The 12,893-nt window shown below is 48.4% G+C and overlaps 1 protein-coding gene and 1 non-coding gene across 4 annotated transcripts in view; one reads left to right on the top strand and one right to left on the bottom strand.

Moving 5' to 3' along the window:
- Positions 1-12,893, bottom strand: part of LOC145714926 (pseudouridine-5'-phosphatase-like) — a 292,524-nt gene that overhangs the window by 273,420 nt on the left and 6,211 nt on the right. The window lies entirely within an intron of this gene.
- LOC145715084 (U6 spliceosomal RNA) lies at positions 55-160 on the top strand. The gene has a single exon (XR_014137105.1). It is a non-coding gene; the product is annotated as a U6 spliceosomal RNA (small nuclear RNA).

Here is a 12,893-nt window from a genome sequence, read left to right as displayed (position 1 = left end):
AAGAACGTATATAATACATAATAAAAGAAACAAGAGGAGAATTAAAACGGCAGAGTGCTTGCTTCGGCAGCACATACACTAAAACTGGATGATACAGAGAAGACTAGCATGGCCCCTGAGCACGGATGACAGGCAAATTAGGAAACCGTTCCATACTTTTCTCATAAGAGCCATATAGGGAAAGCCCACAGTTAGTATCATCCTCAATGGGGAAAAACCTGAGAGCTTTCCCCCTAGGGTCAGGAACAGAACAGGGATGTCCATTCTCACCGGTGTTGTTTAAGATGGTGTTGGAAGTTCTAGCATCAGCAATCACACAACAAAAGGAAATCAAAGGCATCAAAATTGGCCAAGAAAAAGTCAAACTTTCAGTTTTCACAGAGGACATGATACTCTATACGGAAAACTCAAAAGACTCCACCAAAAGACTGCTAGAACTGATCCATGAATTCAGCAAAGCCTCAGGGTACAAAATCAATGTACAGAAATTGGATGCATTTCTCTATGCCAATAATGAAGCAACAGAAAGAGAAATCAAGAAACTGATCCCGTTTACAATTGCACCAAGAACCATCAAATACCTAGGAATAAACCTAACCAAAGTGGAAAAACCTGTATGCTGAAAACTTATGAAGGAGAAAGCTTTTGTTTTTGGGTTTTTTTTTTTTTAACGTTTATTTATTTTTGAGACAGAGAGAGACAGAACATGAACAGGGGAGGGTCAGAGAGAGGGAGACACAGAATCTGAAACAGGCTCCAGGCTCTGAGCTGTCAGCACAGAGCCCGACGCGGGGCTCGAACTCACGGACCGCGAGATCATGACCTGAGCCGAAGTCGGCCGCTTAACCGACTGAGCCACCCAGGCGCCCCTGAAGGAGAAAGCTTTTGAAGGAAATTGAAGAAGACACAAACAAATGGAAAAACATTCCATGCCATGGATTGGAAGAATAAATAATGTTAAAATGTCAATATAAATGTCAATATTACCCAAAGCAATCTACACATTCAGTGCAATCCCAATCAAAACTGCACTGGCATTCTTCTCAAAGCTAGAACAAGCAATCCTAAAATTTCTATGGAAACACGAAAGACCCCAAATAGCCAAAGTAACATTGAAGAAGAAAACCAAAACAGAGGCATCGCAACCCCAGACTTTAGCTTCTACTACAAAGCTGTAATCATCAACACAGTATGATATTGGCACAAAACAGCACTCAGATCAATGGAACAGAACAGAGAACCCAGAAATGGACCCACAAATGTATGGCCAGCTAATCTTTGACAAAGCAGGAAAGAATATCCAATAGAAAAAAGACAGTCTCTTTAACAAATAGTGCTGGGAGAACTGCACAGCAACATGCACAAGAATGAACCTGGACCACTTTCTTACACCATACACAAAAATAAACTCAAAATTGATGAAAGACCTAAATGTGAGACAGGAAACCATTAAAATCCTCGAGGAGAAAACAGGCAAAAACCTCTTTGATCTTGGCCGCAGCAACTTCTTACTCAACATGTCTCCGGAGGCAAGGGAAACAAAAGCAAAAATGAACTACTGGGACCTCATCAAACTAAAGACTTTCTGCACAGCGAAGGGATCAGCAAAACTAAAAGACAACCGACAGAATGGAAGAAGATCTCTGCAAATGACATATCAGATAAAGGGTTAGTGTCCAAAATCTACAAAGAACTTATCAAAAAACTCAATCCCCAAAAAACAAATAATCCAGTGAAGAAATGGGCAGAAGACATGAATAGACACTTCTCCAAAGAAGACATCCAGATGGCCAACAGGCACATGAAAATATGCTCAATGTCACTCCTCATTAGGGAAATACAAATCAAAACCACACTGAGATACCACCTCATGCCAGTCAGAGTGGCTAAAATGAACAAATCAGGACACTATAGATGCTGGAGAAGATGTGGAGAAACGGGAACCCTCTTGCACTGTTGGTGGGAATGCAAACTGGTGCAGCCGCTCTGGAAAACAGTGTGGAGGTTCCTCAAAAAATTAAAAATAGATCTACCCTATGACCCAGCAATAGCACTGCTAGGAATTTACCTAAGGGATACAGGAGTACTGATGTATAGGGGCACTTGTACCCCAATGTTCATAGCAGCACTTTCAACAGCCAAATTATGGAAAGAGCCTAAATGTCCATCAACTGACGAATGGATAAACATGATGTGGTTTATATATACAATGGAATACCACTTAGCAATGAGAAAGAACGAAATCTGGCCATTTGTAACAACATGGATAGAACTGGAAGGTATTATGCTGAGTGAAATGAGTGAGTCAGAAAATGATGGATACCTTATGTTTTCACGCATATGTGGATCTTGAGAAACTTAACAGAAGAGCATGGGGGAAGAGAAAGGGAAAAAAATAGTTACAAACAGAGAGAGAAGGAGGCAAAGCATAAGAGACTCTTAAATACAGAGAACAAACTGAGGGTCGATGAGGGATGGGAAGGAGGGGAGGTGGGTGATGGGCATTGAGGAGGGCATTTGTTGGGATGAGCACTGGGTGTTGTATGTAAACAATGGACCGTGGGAATCTACCCCCAAAATCAACAGCACACTCTACACATTGTATGTTAGTCATTTTGACAATAAATTATATTTAAAAAAAAATAGTACACTAGAAAGTATCTAGTTAATATGAAAGAAGGCAGTATAACTTCTCCATGAAGAAATAAAGGAACAATATAAGACATATACAAAACAATATGCCATACAAAAATCCTGTTTTATCAGGAGTGGCATTTTATGTAAATGATTAAAACCCCCAATTAAAAGCTAAACCCTGCCAGAATGGATTTTAAAACAAGAAGACCATGCTCCAACTATAACGTGTCTACAAGACACAGTTTACGTTGAGAGAAGCACAAGATTTCAAGGAGGTTTGAAAAGATAGGCAAGGTGCACAGCAACCAAAAGAGAAGCAGATTGGCTACATCACACAACAGAGATTCAAGACAAATGCCTGTAGCGGTTACAAAGCAAAAAAATCTAACAGAAGCATTTTATAAAGAGGTCATTCCGTATTCTAAAGATGCGACAATTATAAACTTACGTATGAACTCCACAACAGAGCCCCAATTACATAAAAGAGAAACTGATAAAACTGTTGGGAGAAATAGATCATTCAACAATAGCAGTTGCAGATTTGGATATGATGCTTTTAATAAGGGGTAGAACTAGATTAAAAAGCAGCAAGGATAGAGGGAACTAGACTTAACACCGTGAACTACGTAACCACCACCAACCAGCTGGACTTAGTAGACATCTGCGGAACGTTCCCCCCGGCCGAAGAAAACACACCTTCTCCAGGGAAGACGGTATGCTAGGCCAAGGTGCCGTAAACTGACAAACGCTTGAAATCATACAAAATACTTCCCCAATCTACAGTGGGATGAAAACAGAAGCTGGTAATAGAAAACCTACTGGGGAAATTGGTAAGAACACGTGGAAAGTACACAACGTGCCTGTATATTCAAAGGCCAAAGAGGAAATTATAAGGGAAACTGAGAGATCCTGTGGGGCGAATGAAAATGAAAACACGACACCCCCAAATCTTCGGGGAGCAAGCAGTGCTGGGAGGGAAGTGGATGGCCCCAAACGCCCGTATTACCAAACAATGGTCAGAGATGTAGAGCGTGTGGATAGGCTGAAGATGAGCAAGAGGCTGTGAGCCATGGAATGAGGCCGCCCGCGTGTGGCTGGACAAGGCAAGGGAATCCCAAGCCTCCAGAAAGGAACGCATCTCTGTGGACACCAAGAGTTCAGCCCGTGAGACAGATACGGGATTTCTGACCTGCACAATGTCACTGTTGTAAGACGTCTGTGTTGTCTTAACTGGTGACTCCGGCAATAGAAAAGTAACACAATAAGAAACGTTGTCGGCCACCTGTTTTTCCTTTTTTTCACTGGACTTCTATACAGTGAGTCTCAAGCAGACCAAACACCCAGCGTAAGAAAGAACGAAATTTTCTGAACATTTCGTTCACGAGGACCTTAACAACCGAAGGTCAAAAGGCAGCTACAGATGGTTGATGGCACTACGGGTGACGCTTTCCTGAGGGTGGCCACCAGCTGTTAAAGAACACCATGGCCTTGGCCTTTCTTAGTGCTACATCACAATCGCAGACGCACAAACCTCATTAATCGCTGGGTTCTTCTTTCCCATGTCCCACTGACACGTGCCATGAACATCAATAATTTAAGTCCTTCTTGAATTTTAGGGGACAAACAGACAACCACTGCGTTCTAGATGGATGTGTCTTTCTTATATTGCAGATGTGTAAACTTTGCTAAGAATTAGCTTCCGAAGGCCCCAGGCTTTATGGTTTAATGATGAATCCATATGTTTTTATGCCTTTTGAATAAATGAAAACCAGCAGATGTCCTCCACAAAATGCAAGGCTGAAAGACGTTCTTTCCCCGCTGAAAGAACAGCTTCCATTCTCTTCGGGATCTACCTTTCAGTGGCCTGCCCTGCCCCTCCTCGCCTTCTGTCCTTACCACTGGTATGAAGGAAGCCCCCGCAGAGGGCCTGGTGGGATACAACACCAGCAATGTAAGCATTAGTAGGGAGACGACGCCAGAAACAGTTTTTTTTTTTGTTTTTTTTTTTTTTTTTTTTTTTAATTTTTTTTTCAACATTTTTTATTTATTTTTGGGACAGAGAGAGACAGAGCATGAACGGGGGAGGGGCAGAGAGAGAGGGAGACACAGAATCGGAAACAGGCTCCAGGCTCCGAGCCATCAGCCCAGAGCCCGACGCGGGGCTCGAACTCACGGACCGCGAGATCGTGACCTGGCTGAAGTCGGACGCTTAACCGACTGCGCCACCCAGGCGCCCCCGGGAAACAGTTTTAATTTAGGGTGAGGCAAAGCATCGTGACATCTAGGAATCACACTGCGGTGAACTCAGCACTGATCACTACAAAGTGTTCCTCCTTTAAAGACACAAAATGCATCACGTCCAGGCATATTCCTTTGGCTGTCAGGGCGTGGTTTTTGTTTAGGCAGTTTTGTGTGTGTGCGTGTGTGTGTGTGTGTGTGTGTGTGTGTGTGTGTGTGTGGGTGTGGGTGGGGGTGGGGGTGGAGGAATGTCACAAAACTCAACTGTGGAAAGAGGACCCAAGGAAGACTGGAGAAACTTCCGTGGTGTTCCCACTGGCACAGCCAGTACATCCCAGCTCTGTACATCCCAGAGCATTCCGTCCCAGGGCGAAGACTGTCGAACCTTGGTGCAGACTGCTGGATCCCTTCAGGGTATCAAAAATTCTAAACTCCTGGGCGGACTGGTCTTCCATACCAAAGGAACACAGACCGGGAGGCTTAACAGACCTTTCCCACTCCCAATACTGCAGGCTGTGAGCCTGAGATCCAGGCAGGGCCGAGACTGGTTCCCCCTTGAGGCCTGTCTCCTTGGCGTGTAAACCGTCTTCTCCCCGCGTCCTCACGTGGCCATCCCTCTGTGTGTGCCCGTGTCCTAATTCCCCCTGGTTTTTTATTTATTATTAATTTTTGAGAAAGACAGCAAGCAGGGGAGTGACAGAGAGAGAGAGAGATTCTCCCGCAGGGTTCGTGCTATCAGCACAAAGCCAACGTGGGGCTTGAACTCACAAAACCGTGAGATCGTGACCTGAGCCAAATCAAGAGTCAGAGGCTTAACTGAGTGAGCCACGCAGGCACCCCGTAATCTCTTCTTCTTACAAGGACACCAGCCCTATGGGATCAGGGCCTGCCCTACTGACCTCATTTTACCTTGGTCACCACTTTAAAGACCCCACTTCCACACACAGCCCCATTCTGAGGGCCTGGGAGTGAAGGGTTTCAACTGGTGAATTTTGGGGAGTCCCAGTCCGGTCCATGGAGTTCTAATAAATCTTTATCTATTTGGTATTTCTTTCTGTCAAGGGCATACCCAACCAACCACTTAAGGTCTCCTTACACATCTTATTTTTCAAAATGGGGAGGGACTAGGAGAGTAATCAAATAATCAAGATCCTTTTTATTTTATTTTTTATTTTTATTTTAATTCCAGTGTAGTTTTTTTTTTTTTAATTTTTTTTAATGTTTATTTATTTCTGAGACAGAGAGAGAGCATGAACGGGAGAGGGGCAGAGAGAGAGGGAGACACAGGACACAGAATCCGAAGCAGGCTCCGGGCTGTCAGCACAAAGCCCGACACAGGGCTCAACCCACGAACTGTGAGATCATGACCTGAGGAGCCGAAGTCGGACGCTCAACCGACTGAGCCACCCAGGCACTCCCAATCAAGATCCTCTTATTTAAAAGAATATGCTCACATGACCTAAGCGGGTTTGCAAATCTCAGATTATACTGAACTGTCCTCAGGGTTTCTGCAAAGAACCACAAGCAGCAAGGTGTGGGTCCCTCCGTCCATGGAGAGTGTACCACCGATACTCAAAAGCAGCGATGGGGGAGCAGTCTTGATCAAAGGGTACGGGGTCGGTGTCCTGACTTCCGGCGGCAAAGGGGCAACTCATGACACCTCCTCTCTGTGAACACGTAGAGGGTCCATGGACACAGAGTTAAGGCCGGCCGCATGTTCATTTTCTGAGGCATGTCAGTCTATGGCCTTATAAGATGTTACTCTAAGTCAGACCCAGTACATGAAAGATATCGCCTTCAATCAGATGCCATTTTCATAGCCCTCCCTAGGACTTGCTTAAAGCTGGGACCTATAATCAGAATGGAGAATTCTTGTCGAGTTCAAAGAGTATTGGATTTAAGTGGAAAGACATTTACGTGTGTTAAAAAATGCAAAATTTAATCAGCTGGGTGGGAAAAGTATCTGGTAGAGGACGGATTTTCCCTAAGGAACAGGTAGCTCATTTGGTGCCCAAGATACTCAGTGATGTTTAAGGGAAGGAAGACCACCAAATAAACTCTTGTGTGCTATTTAATACTTTGTGACTTACAGTCTTTAATTGAATTTGGCCCATTAGGGCCACAGTGCCGTAAAGAAACTTTTAAACGCGCACTAAAATTACTAATCTTCACTCACACGTTAAGATGATATTAACTGACTTCTCCTGGAACAGTGAAGTGAACTTCAGATTCATCGTTCTTAATCAACTTCATTTATTAGGGGAAAGTGATCGTTGGCTATTCAAAAAGGTTCCATTGGCTAAATCGGACAAGAGAAGTAGTGAACGAGGACATAAAACCTAGTGGCTTTATAAATATGGTTTAATGACCAGAAAGGTGTTTAAGTTGATGACAGAAATTGTAAATAGAACCAGAGGCTGTTATGGCCTCTTAGCGGTGATGGTGTAAGCCTAATACGTTTGTACACAGAGTAGGCAGAAATTAAATGTTTTGAACTGCTAACATTAACAGTTGGTACATTTTTAAAACTGAGGTGTAGTCAAGTCTGAACACAGGAAGTGGACCAAAGACAGAGAGAGAGAGAGAGAGAGAGAGAGAGAGAGAGAGAGAGAGAGAGAGAGAATCAGAGACTAAGAAAGGGTTGGGGAGAAAGGGTTCTGCCCCAAGGCAGAAATCAGCTCCTGGCAATGTCAGCTGATTCCAGAATGGAGTTTCCCACATTCAGGAAAAGGTGAGCGGGGACATTTGGAACTAAGAAATACACAGGGGTGTATCAGGAGGGTTTCCTCAATATGAATGTGGATACCCACTTTCTACTGATAATCTTCCCACCCAGGGAAATATGTTCCCATTACCCAAGTACCACACACCCAGGCTGTATTAGGCCCTGCATTTACAGGCTAGTGTTGATGCAAACGAGGGGTGCCATGGACAGGATGCAGACAGCTGTCCGACCCAAGAGCGAGGCCCAAGGTGATTATTCTGTGAATAATCAATAATTCGTATCTTAGATTATAAGCTCCCAGCACAAGCCGTCATGATCTCTTTTCTGTACCTGGCAAGTATGTATTAAATATAATTGCACTTCAGTGCAGCTGGACTCGGAGCTCCCGCAGGTGAATGACACGGTGAGTGTGGTTCTTATGTGGGAAGACAGGACAGAGTCCTTGGCCTTCGGCGGTTGGCAGCCACTGCTTTGGACATAATTAGAGAAGGCGAGTATATAGCAGAGAGGTGCCAGGAGGTCATTAGTTACAGCCCAATGTTTCATTAACGACAGTTAACAACCCTGGAACATCTCACGGCACACGCCCACGGATATCCCAGGTTCTGTTCCACTTTCTGTTCTCTTACTGGCTGCGCTGTGTCGAGAATGCAGGCTGGAGAGAAGCGAGGGGTCCCCTCCCACTGATTCCTCCCGTCCACGCTCGTCCCCGCCACGCAGGTATACACGGCGGCTATCCACACCACCAGGTACGTACTGACTGGGGTTTCTCTGCCGACACACACACCGCGTCTGGGCACTGTTCTACGTGCTCAGACCCCAACAGTCCACGGAACTGACCGGGCTCCGAACCCCGGTGGACCACGTGGTCTAGGAGCCAGGGTTTTGCCCACGGCGCCCTCGGAGCACCGTAAGCAGGCCGCCTGCCCCCAAATACCCACAGGAAGGGACAGACTGGAAGCAAAACCCGCGAGCAAAGACCGCCTGTCGGCAAAGGGCTACTTCCTTACTCTCATCCAGGAGCAGCCTGTAATTGTACTTCGGGGTAGATGCCCTTCCTTGTTCAAGGACTCAGACCCTTTCAAAGCGAATGACAAGCGAATGACAGCACTTGGCGTGCTCCCACGTCCACACGGACAGGACCCAAAACGGCAGGCTTTGGCACAGGGCTCAGGAGGAATCAGAGGGCCGAAGGCCGAAGCCCGGAAATGATGAAGGATCCCCACCCGCTCCCCGTAGCAGGTAACACTGTCCTCCTGGCCCCAAATGAATTTCTTTCTTTGCTATTTGCATGCAAAAGTAAACGAAGCAAATCAAGAACGCACAGCAGAACTCGATGGGTGTAGGTCCATTTGGCTGAGTTCCCAGATCCTTCCTTCCTAGACCTACCATCCAGGTCTGTGAGTATGTGCATCACACGCGGGCAGGGGGACGTCCACATGCAAATGTGAAACGTCTTCCGGGTACCAGCACGGTTCAAAGATGGGCCTAGACGGATGGCCATTTCTTGTGGTTCTCTCGGCAGGGTGATGCCTGCCGTATGCATCTACGGGACTCCGGCCCCCGCCCCAACCATGACATCAACGTAAACGTGGCCAGACTTTCAGGCGACTGAAAGTCAACATGTATCCGTGCCCAGAGCAGAACTGCTCACTTTTCCAAAGCCTTGTGTCTGCGGTGCTTGGGGACGAGCCCGTGCAATTCAGCCACGGCAGGAGGGAATCCCGGCCACATCTGTCTGCCTCGGTCCCTGCAAACGGTGTCATGAACTAAACTGCCCCTGAACCAGGCTTCTCCTCTTCCTTCCACACCAGCCCTCTGTGTCCTTGCAATGGGCTGCGTGGAGACTCTCAAACAGATGCATCCACGTCCTGCCTTCCTGGACCCTGTGAATGGGACCTTATTTGGAGAAAGGGTCTTTGCACATGTGATTAGGTAAAAAATCTCAAGATGACATCATCCTGTATTATCTGGGTGTGTCCGAAGCCCAATGACAGGTGTCCCTTTAGGAAGGAAATGAGAGGCCACATAAGGAGGGAGGCAGAGGTGGGAGGGATGTGGCCACGAAGCCAGGACTGTGGGAGCCACCAGAAGCTAGGATGGGCGGGACACAGCCCCCCCTCCAACCTTGGAGGGAGCACGGCCCCGGCCACACGTGTCTACTTCTGGCCTCCAGAACTGGGAGAGACGCGTCAAAGCCACCGGTCTGTGGTGGCGTGGGACAGGGGTCCCGAGACACAAACGCGGTCCTGGTGTCATTCACGGGGACAGCCGGAACAGCCTGCTGGCCGTCTCCACAGAGGGCAGGCCTCAGTCATCTGCATCACCATGTACAGCTTGCCACAGCGCCCTCTGCTCCAGGAAGCCCTCAGGAAGATGGCTCTGTCCTGGGAGCACTTTCCTAGCTCTGTTCCCATCACTCAGCGAGGAACCTCTTCTCCGGTCACACACAGGCACTTTTGCCAAAACCCTGCCCTTTTCCATGTGTGCACAGCGTCCTCCCGGCCTAGGGCACGCTCAGCCTGGGCCGCCCTCCACCGAACGTCTTCCTGCAGCTCGGCCACAGAGCGCAGGACCGATCTTCTCTGGGAGGCACCCTGGACTGCTGGTGCATGTCCTGCTCCCGGCTCCCAAGGACACTGGGTCAGCTGAGCAGATAAAGGAGACTGCGGTAGCATGGACCACATCTGCCTTCCTGCAGCACATACCCCACCACGCCCCAGACCGTGTCCCCAGAAGCACAGGGGCGGTGAGGTGGGGAGATATCCATTCCCTGCGCCGGTCTCTCTAGCCGGCATTGGCTGGGCAGCTTAGCCAAGCCTGTGGGACCCGTGAACTGAATGAACGCCCTGACCATCTGTCTCCTCGAGCTCTGTGGATCCATCCGATCAGACTTTTCTCCAATCCCTCCTCCACTTAGAACTCTATCCCCAAACAAACCCTCGACAGTGGAAAGTCAAAGTCCTACCCCCCCGCCCCCAAGCCATGTGGATGGACCCAGCCAAGGGCTGGCAGCTTCCAGTCACCTGAACTGCCTTGGACGGCTGGCTTCCTGTATTGTCCAAATGACCCAGTGGGCGACTGTAAATGCCTTTATCAGGCTGCTGCCTTTCGGGCAAGGTCAGCACAACTGGTTGAACAAGATTGCAGCAGAGATACGCTGCTGTACCTTCAGGAAGGGATGAGCTCGTCAGGCTGGGACTGGCAGACCCACAAATGACTTACATGTTTGTGTTCTGAGCACGTACCCAAGCGCAAACCTGCAGGGCACAGGACAGGGCAACAGACACAGAACAGGCAGAGCTGACAGTCATGGTTCCCTGTACGAACGCTCTTTCTCTCAGAAGGGAAGTAGGGACCAGTTTGTGGCCAAATTCCTCAAAGACATGTATGAACGTTCTAGGGGAAAACTGCTGCTGAGCTCTGTGCTCCCACCAGCGCCTTCTTCAACCACTCATTTGCCCCAGCATCCCTGCCCTGTCACCCACGGGAAGAGCACAGTTCCGGAACCACCACTGGTATCGGTGGGGGTCACGGAAGTGCCCTGGATGAATCACTGCCTCGTTCTCTGCTCAGTCCTCTGCAGAAAGGGGAGTGACAGCAGTTAAGTGCAGGCCACCAGCTTGCAGACCTAACTAAGGCACACCGCAGCTCACAAGAGCGCTGAGCACACGGTGAAGGCTCACGAGAGACACTGTGGCTGCGCGAGGAAACCACTGAGAGCCTAAAGAAAGGCACTGGTGATCAGGAGGGTGTAGAAATGGCTCTGAAGGATTTAGGACTAAGTAAGCACTTGCATGCTTTGGGGCTGGGGCCGAGGGTGAGGAAGAGAAGGTTGGAAGGGAAGTCTGAGTGTGTGGCGTGCATGGCTCACGGGGATGCTGCTGAAGACCAGGTCGGACAGAGAATTCTGGGCTCCACGCTAGACACAGTGTGCCGGTGGGGCAGGGCTGACCGATGGTCACTGGGATGAACGCAAGAGAGAGCAGAGGGCAGTCCACGGGGGTCAGAGAGTCCTTGAAGCGAGAGCATTCGCTGCAGCCTGGGCTCACGAGCCATCGCCAAGAGAGAGGCGTGCAAGGCGAGTGCTTATGCCCTGTCAGCGTCACCAAACTACAGATGCCCACCCCTGTTGCTTCCCCAGAATATTTGACGTTGATCAGGAGTCTGGCCCGGCTACCTTGCAGAATGACCTTGCAGTTTGTATTTGTCTGGTTGTATTCACGTAGCATCCCCTTACTTGTTCTTTGACCTTCCCAAACGAGAAAGCGCTCAGAGACACCCAACTGGTGACCACCCAACTGGTGACCACCCAACTGTGAGACAGGTGAGCTGTTCTGGCAGTTGAGGACAGCACATCCTCTACCATGGCACTCGGGCCCTGTCCGGGCACCAGCATGGTCCCCACGCTGACTCCAATGGTCTTGGCTTCCATTGGTGACTCCTGTCCAAACCACTCATGGTGGGGACTGTGAAATGCTGATTTCCCTAATTCAACCATGCTTTCCATATTTATTGAGTGCATTCTTCAAAAGAGCTGTCTCCCTCCCCACCTCCTCTGTCTTGAGACGATTATGACATTTCCTGTTTTTTTTTAGAGTATTACAATTTTTTTTTTTTATCGTTTATTTATTATTGAGAGACAGAGCATGAGCATGGGAGGGGCAGAGAGAGGAGGAGACATAGGATGCGAAGCAGGCTCCAGGCTCTGAGCTGTCAGCACAGAGTCTGACACGGGGCTCGAACTCACAAACCGCGAGATCATGACCTGAGCCGAAGTTAGATGCTTAACCGACTGAGCCGCCCAGGCGCTCCTAGAGTATTATGATCTATCATAGTCATTCCTCTCTGGATTTCGTGTCATGCTGCATTTTGCTACTGGGACCCCTCCCTGCATTCTGGCTTAAGACTCATGAATCCTGCTTTGTGGGCTGGAGAAGCGGCGTAAACTGTGCAGAACGCACAAATATATCCGCACAGACCTGCCTCCGTAGGAAGTACTAAGTTAGCGCTTCCAGTGTGTACAAAGTGCAGCAACTGTATTTGCTGTCCCATCACTCTTGGGTTTCCAAGGAGTCTGAATGCACAGGTCTGAACGCACTTAGATGAAATCCCCTGAAGCCACTCAGAGATCACGGCACGTGGTCCGGAAGAGGTGGAAATCAACGCACTACAGTGAACAGGCTGCAGACACAGCCACCCAAGCACACCTATCCTTGGTTCCCGCAAGCACCCTCTTTTCCGAGTGTGTGCCAATGTGGCCTCGGCGTCCCCTGTAACCCCGGCCCACCTT

The sequence above is a fragment of the Panthera onca genome, chromosome Y (genome assembly GCF_046562875.1).
Source record: "Panthera onca isolate mPanOnc1 chromosome Y, mPanOnc1 haplotype 2, whole genome shotgun sequence".
Lineage (NCBI taxonomy): Eukaryota > Metazoa > Chordata > Mammalia > Carnivora > Felidae > Panthera > Panthera onca.
Note: the sequence above shows the minus strand (reverse complement) of the source record. Positions and strands in the feature narration are given on the sequence as shown.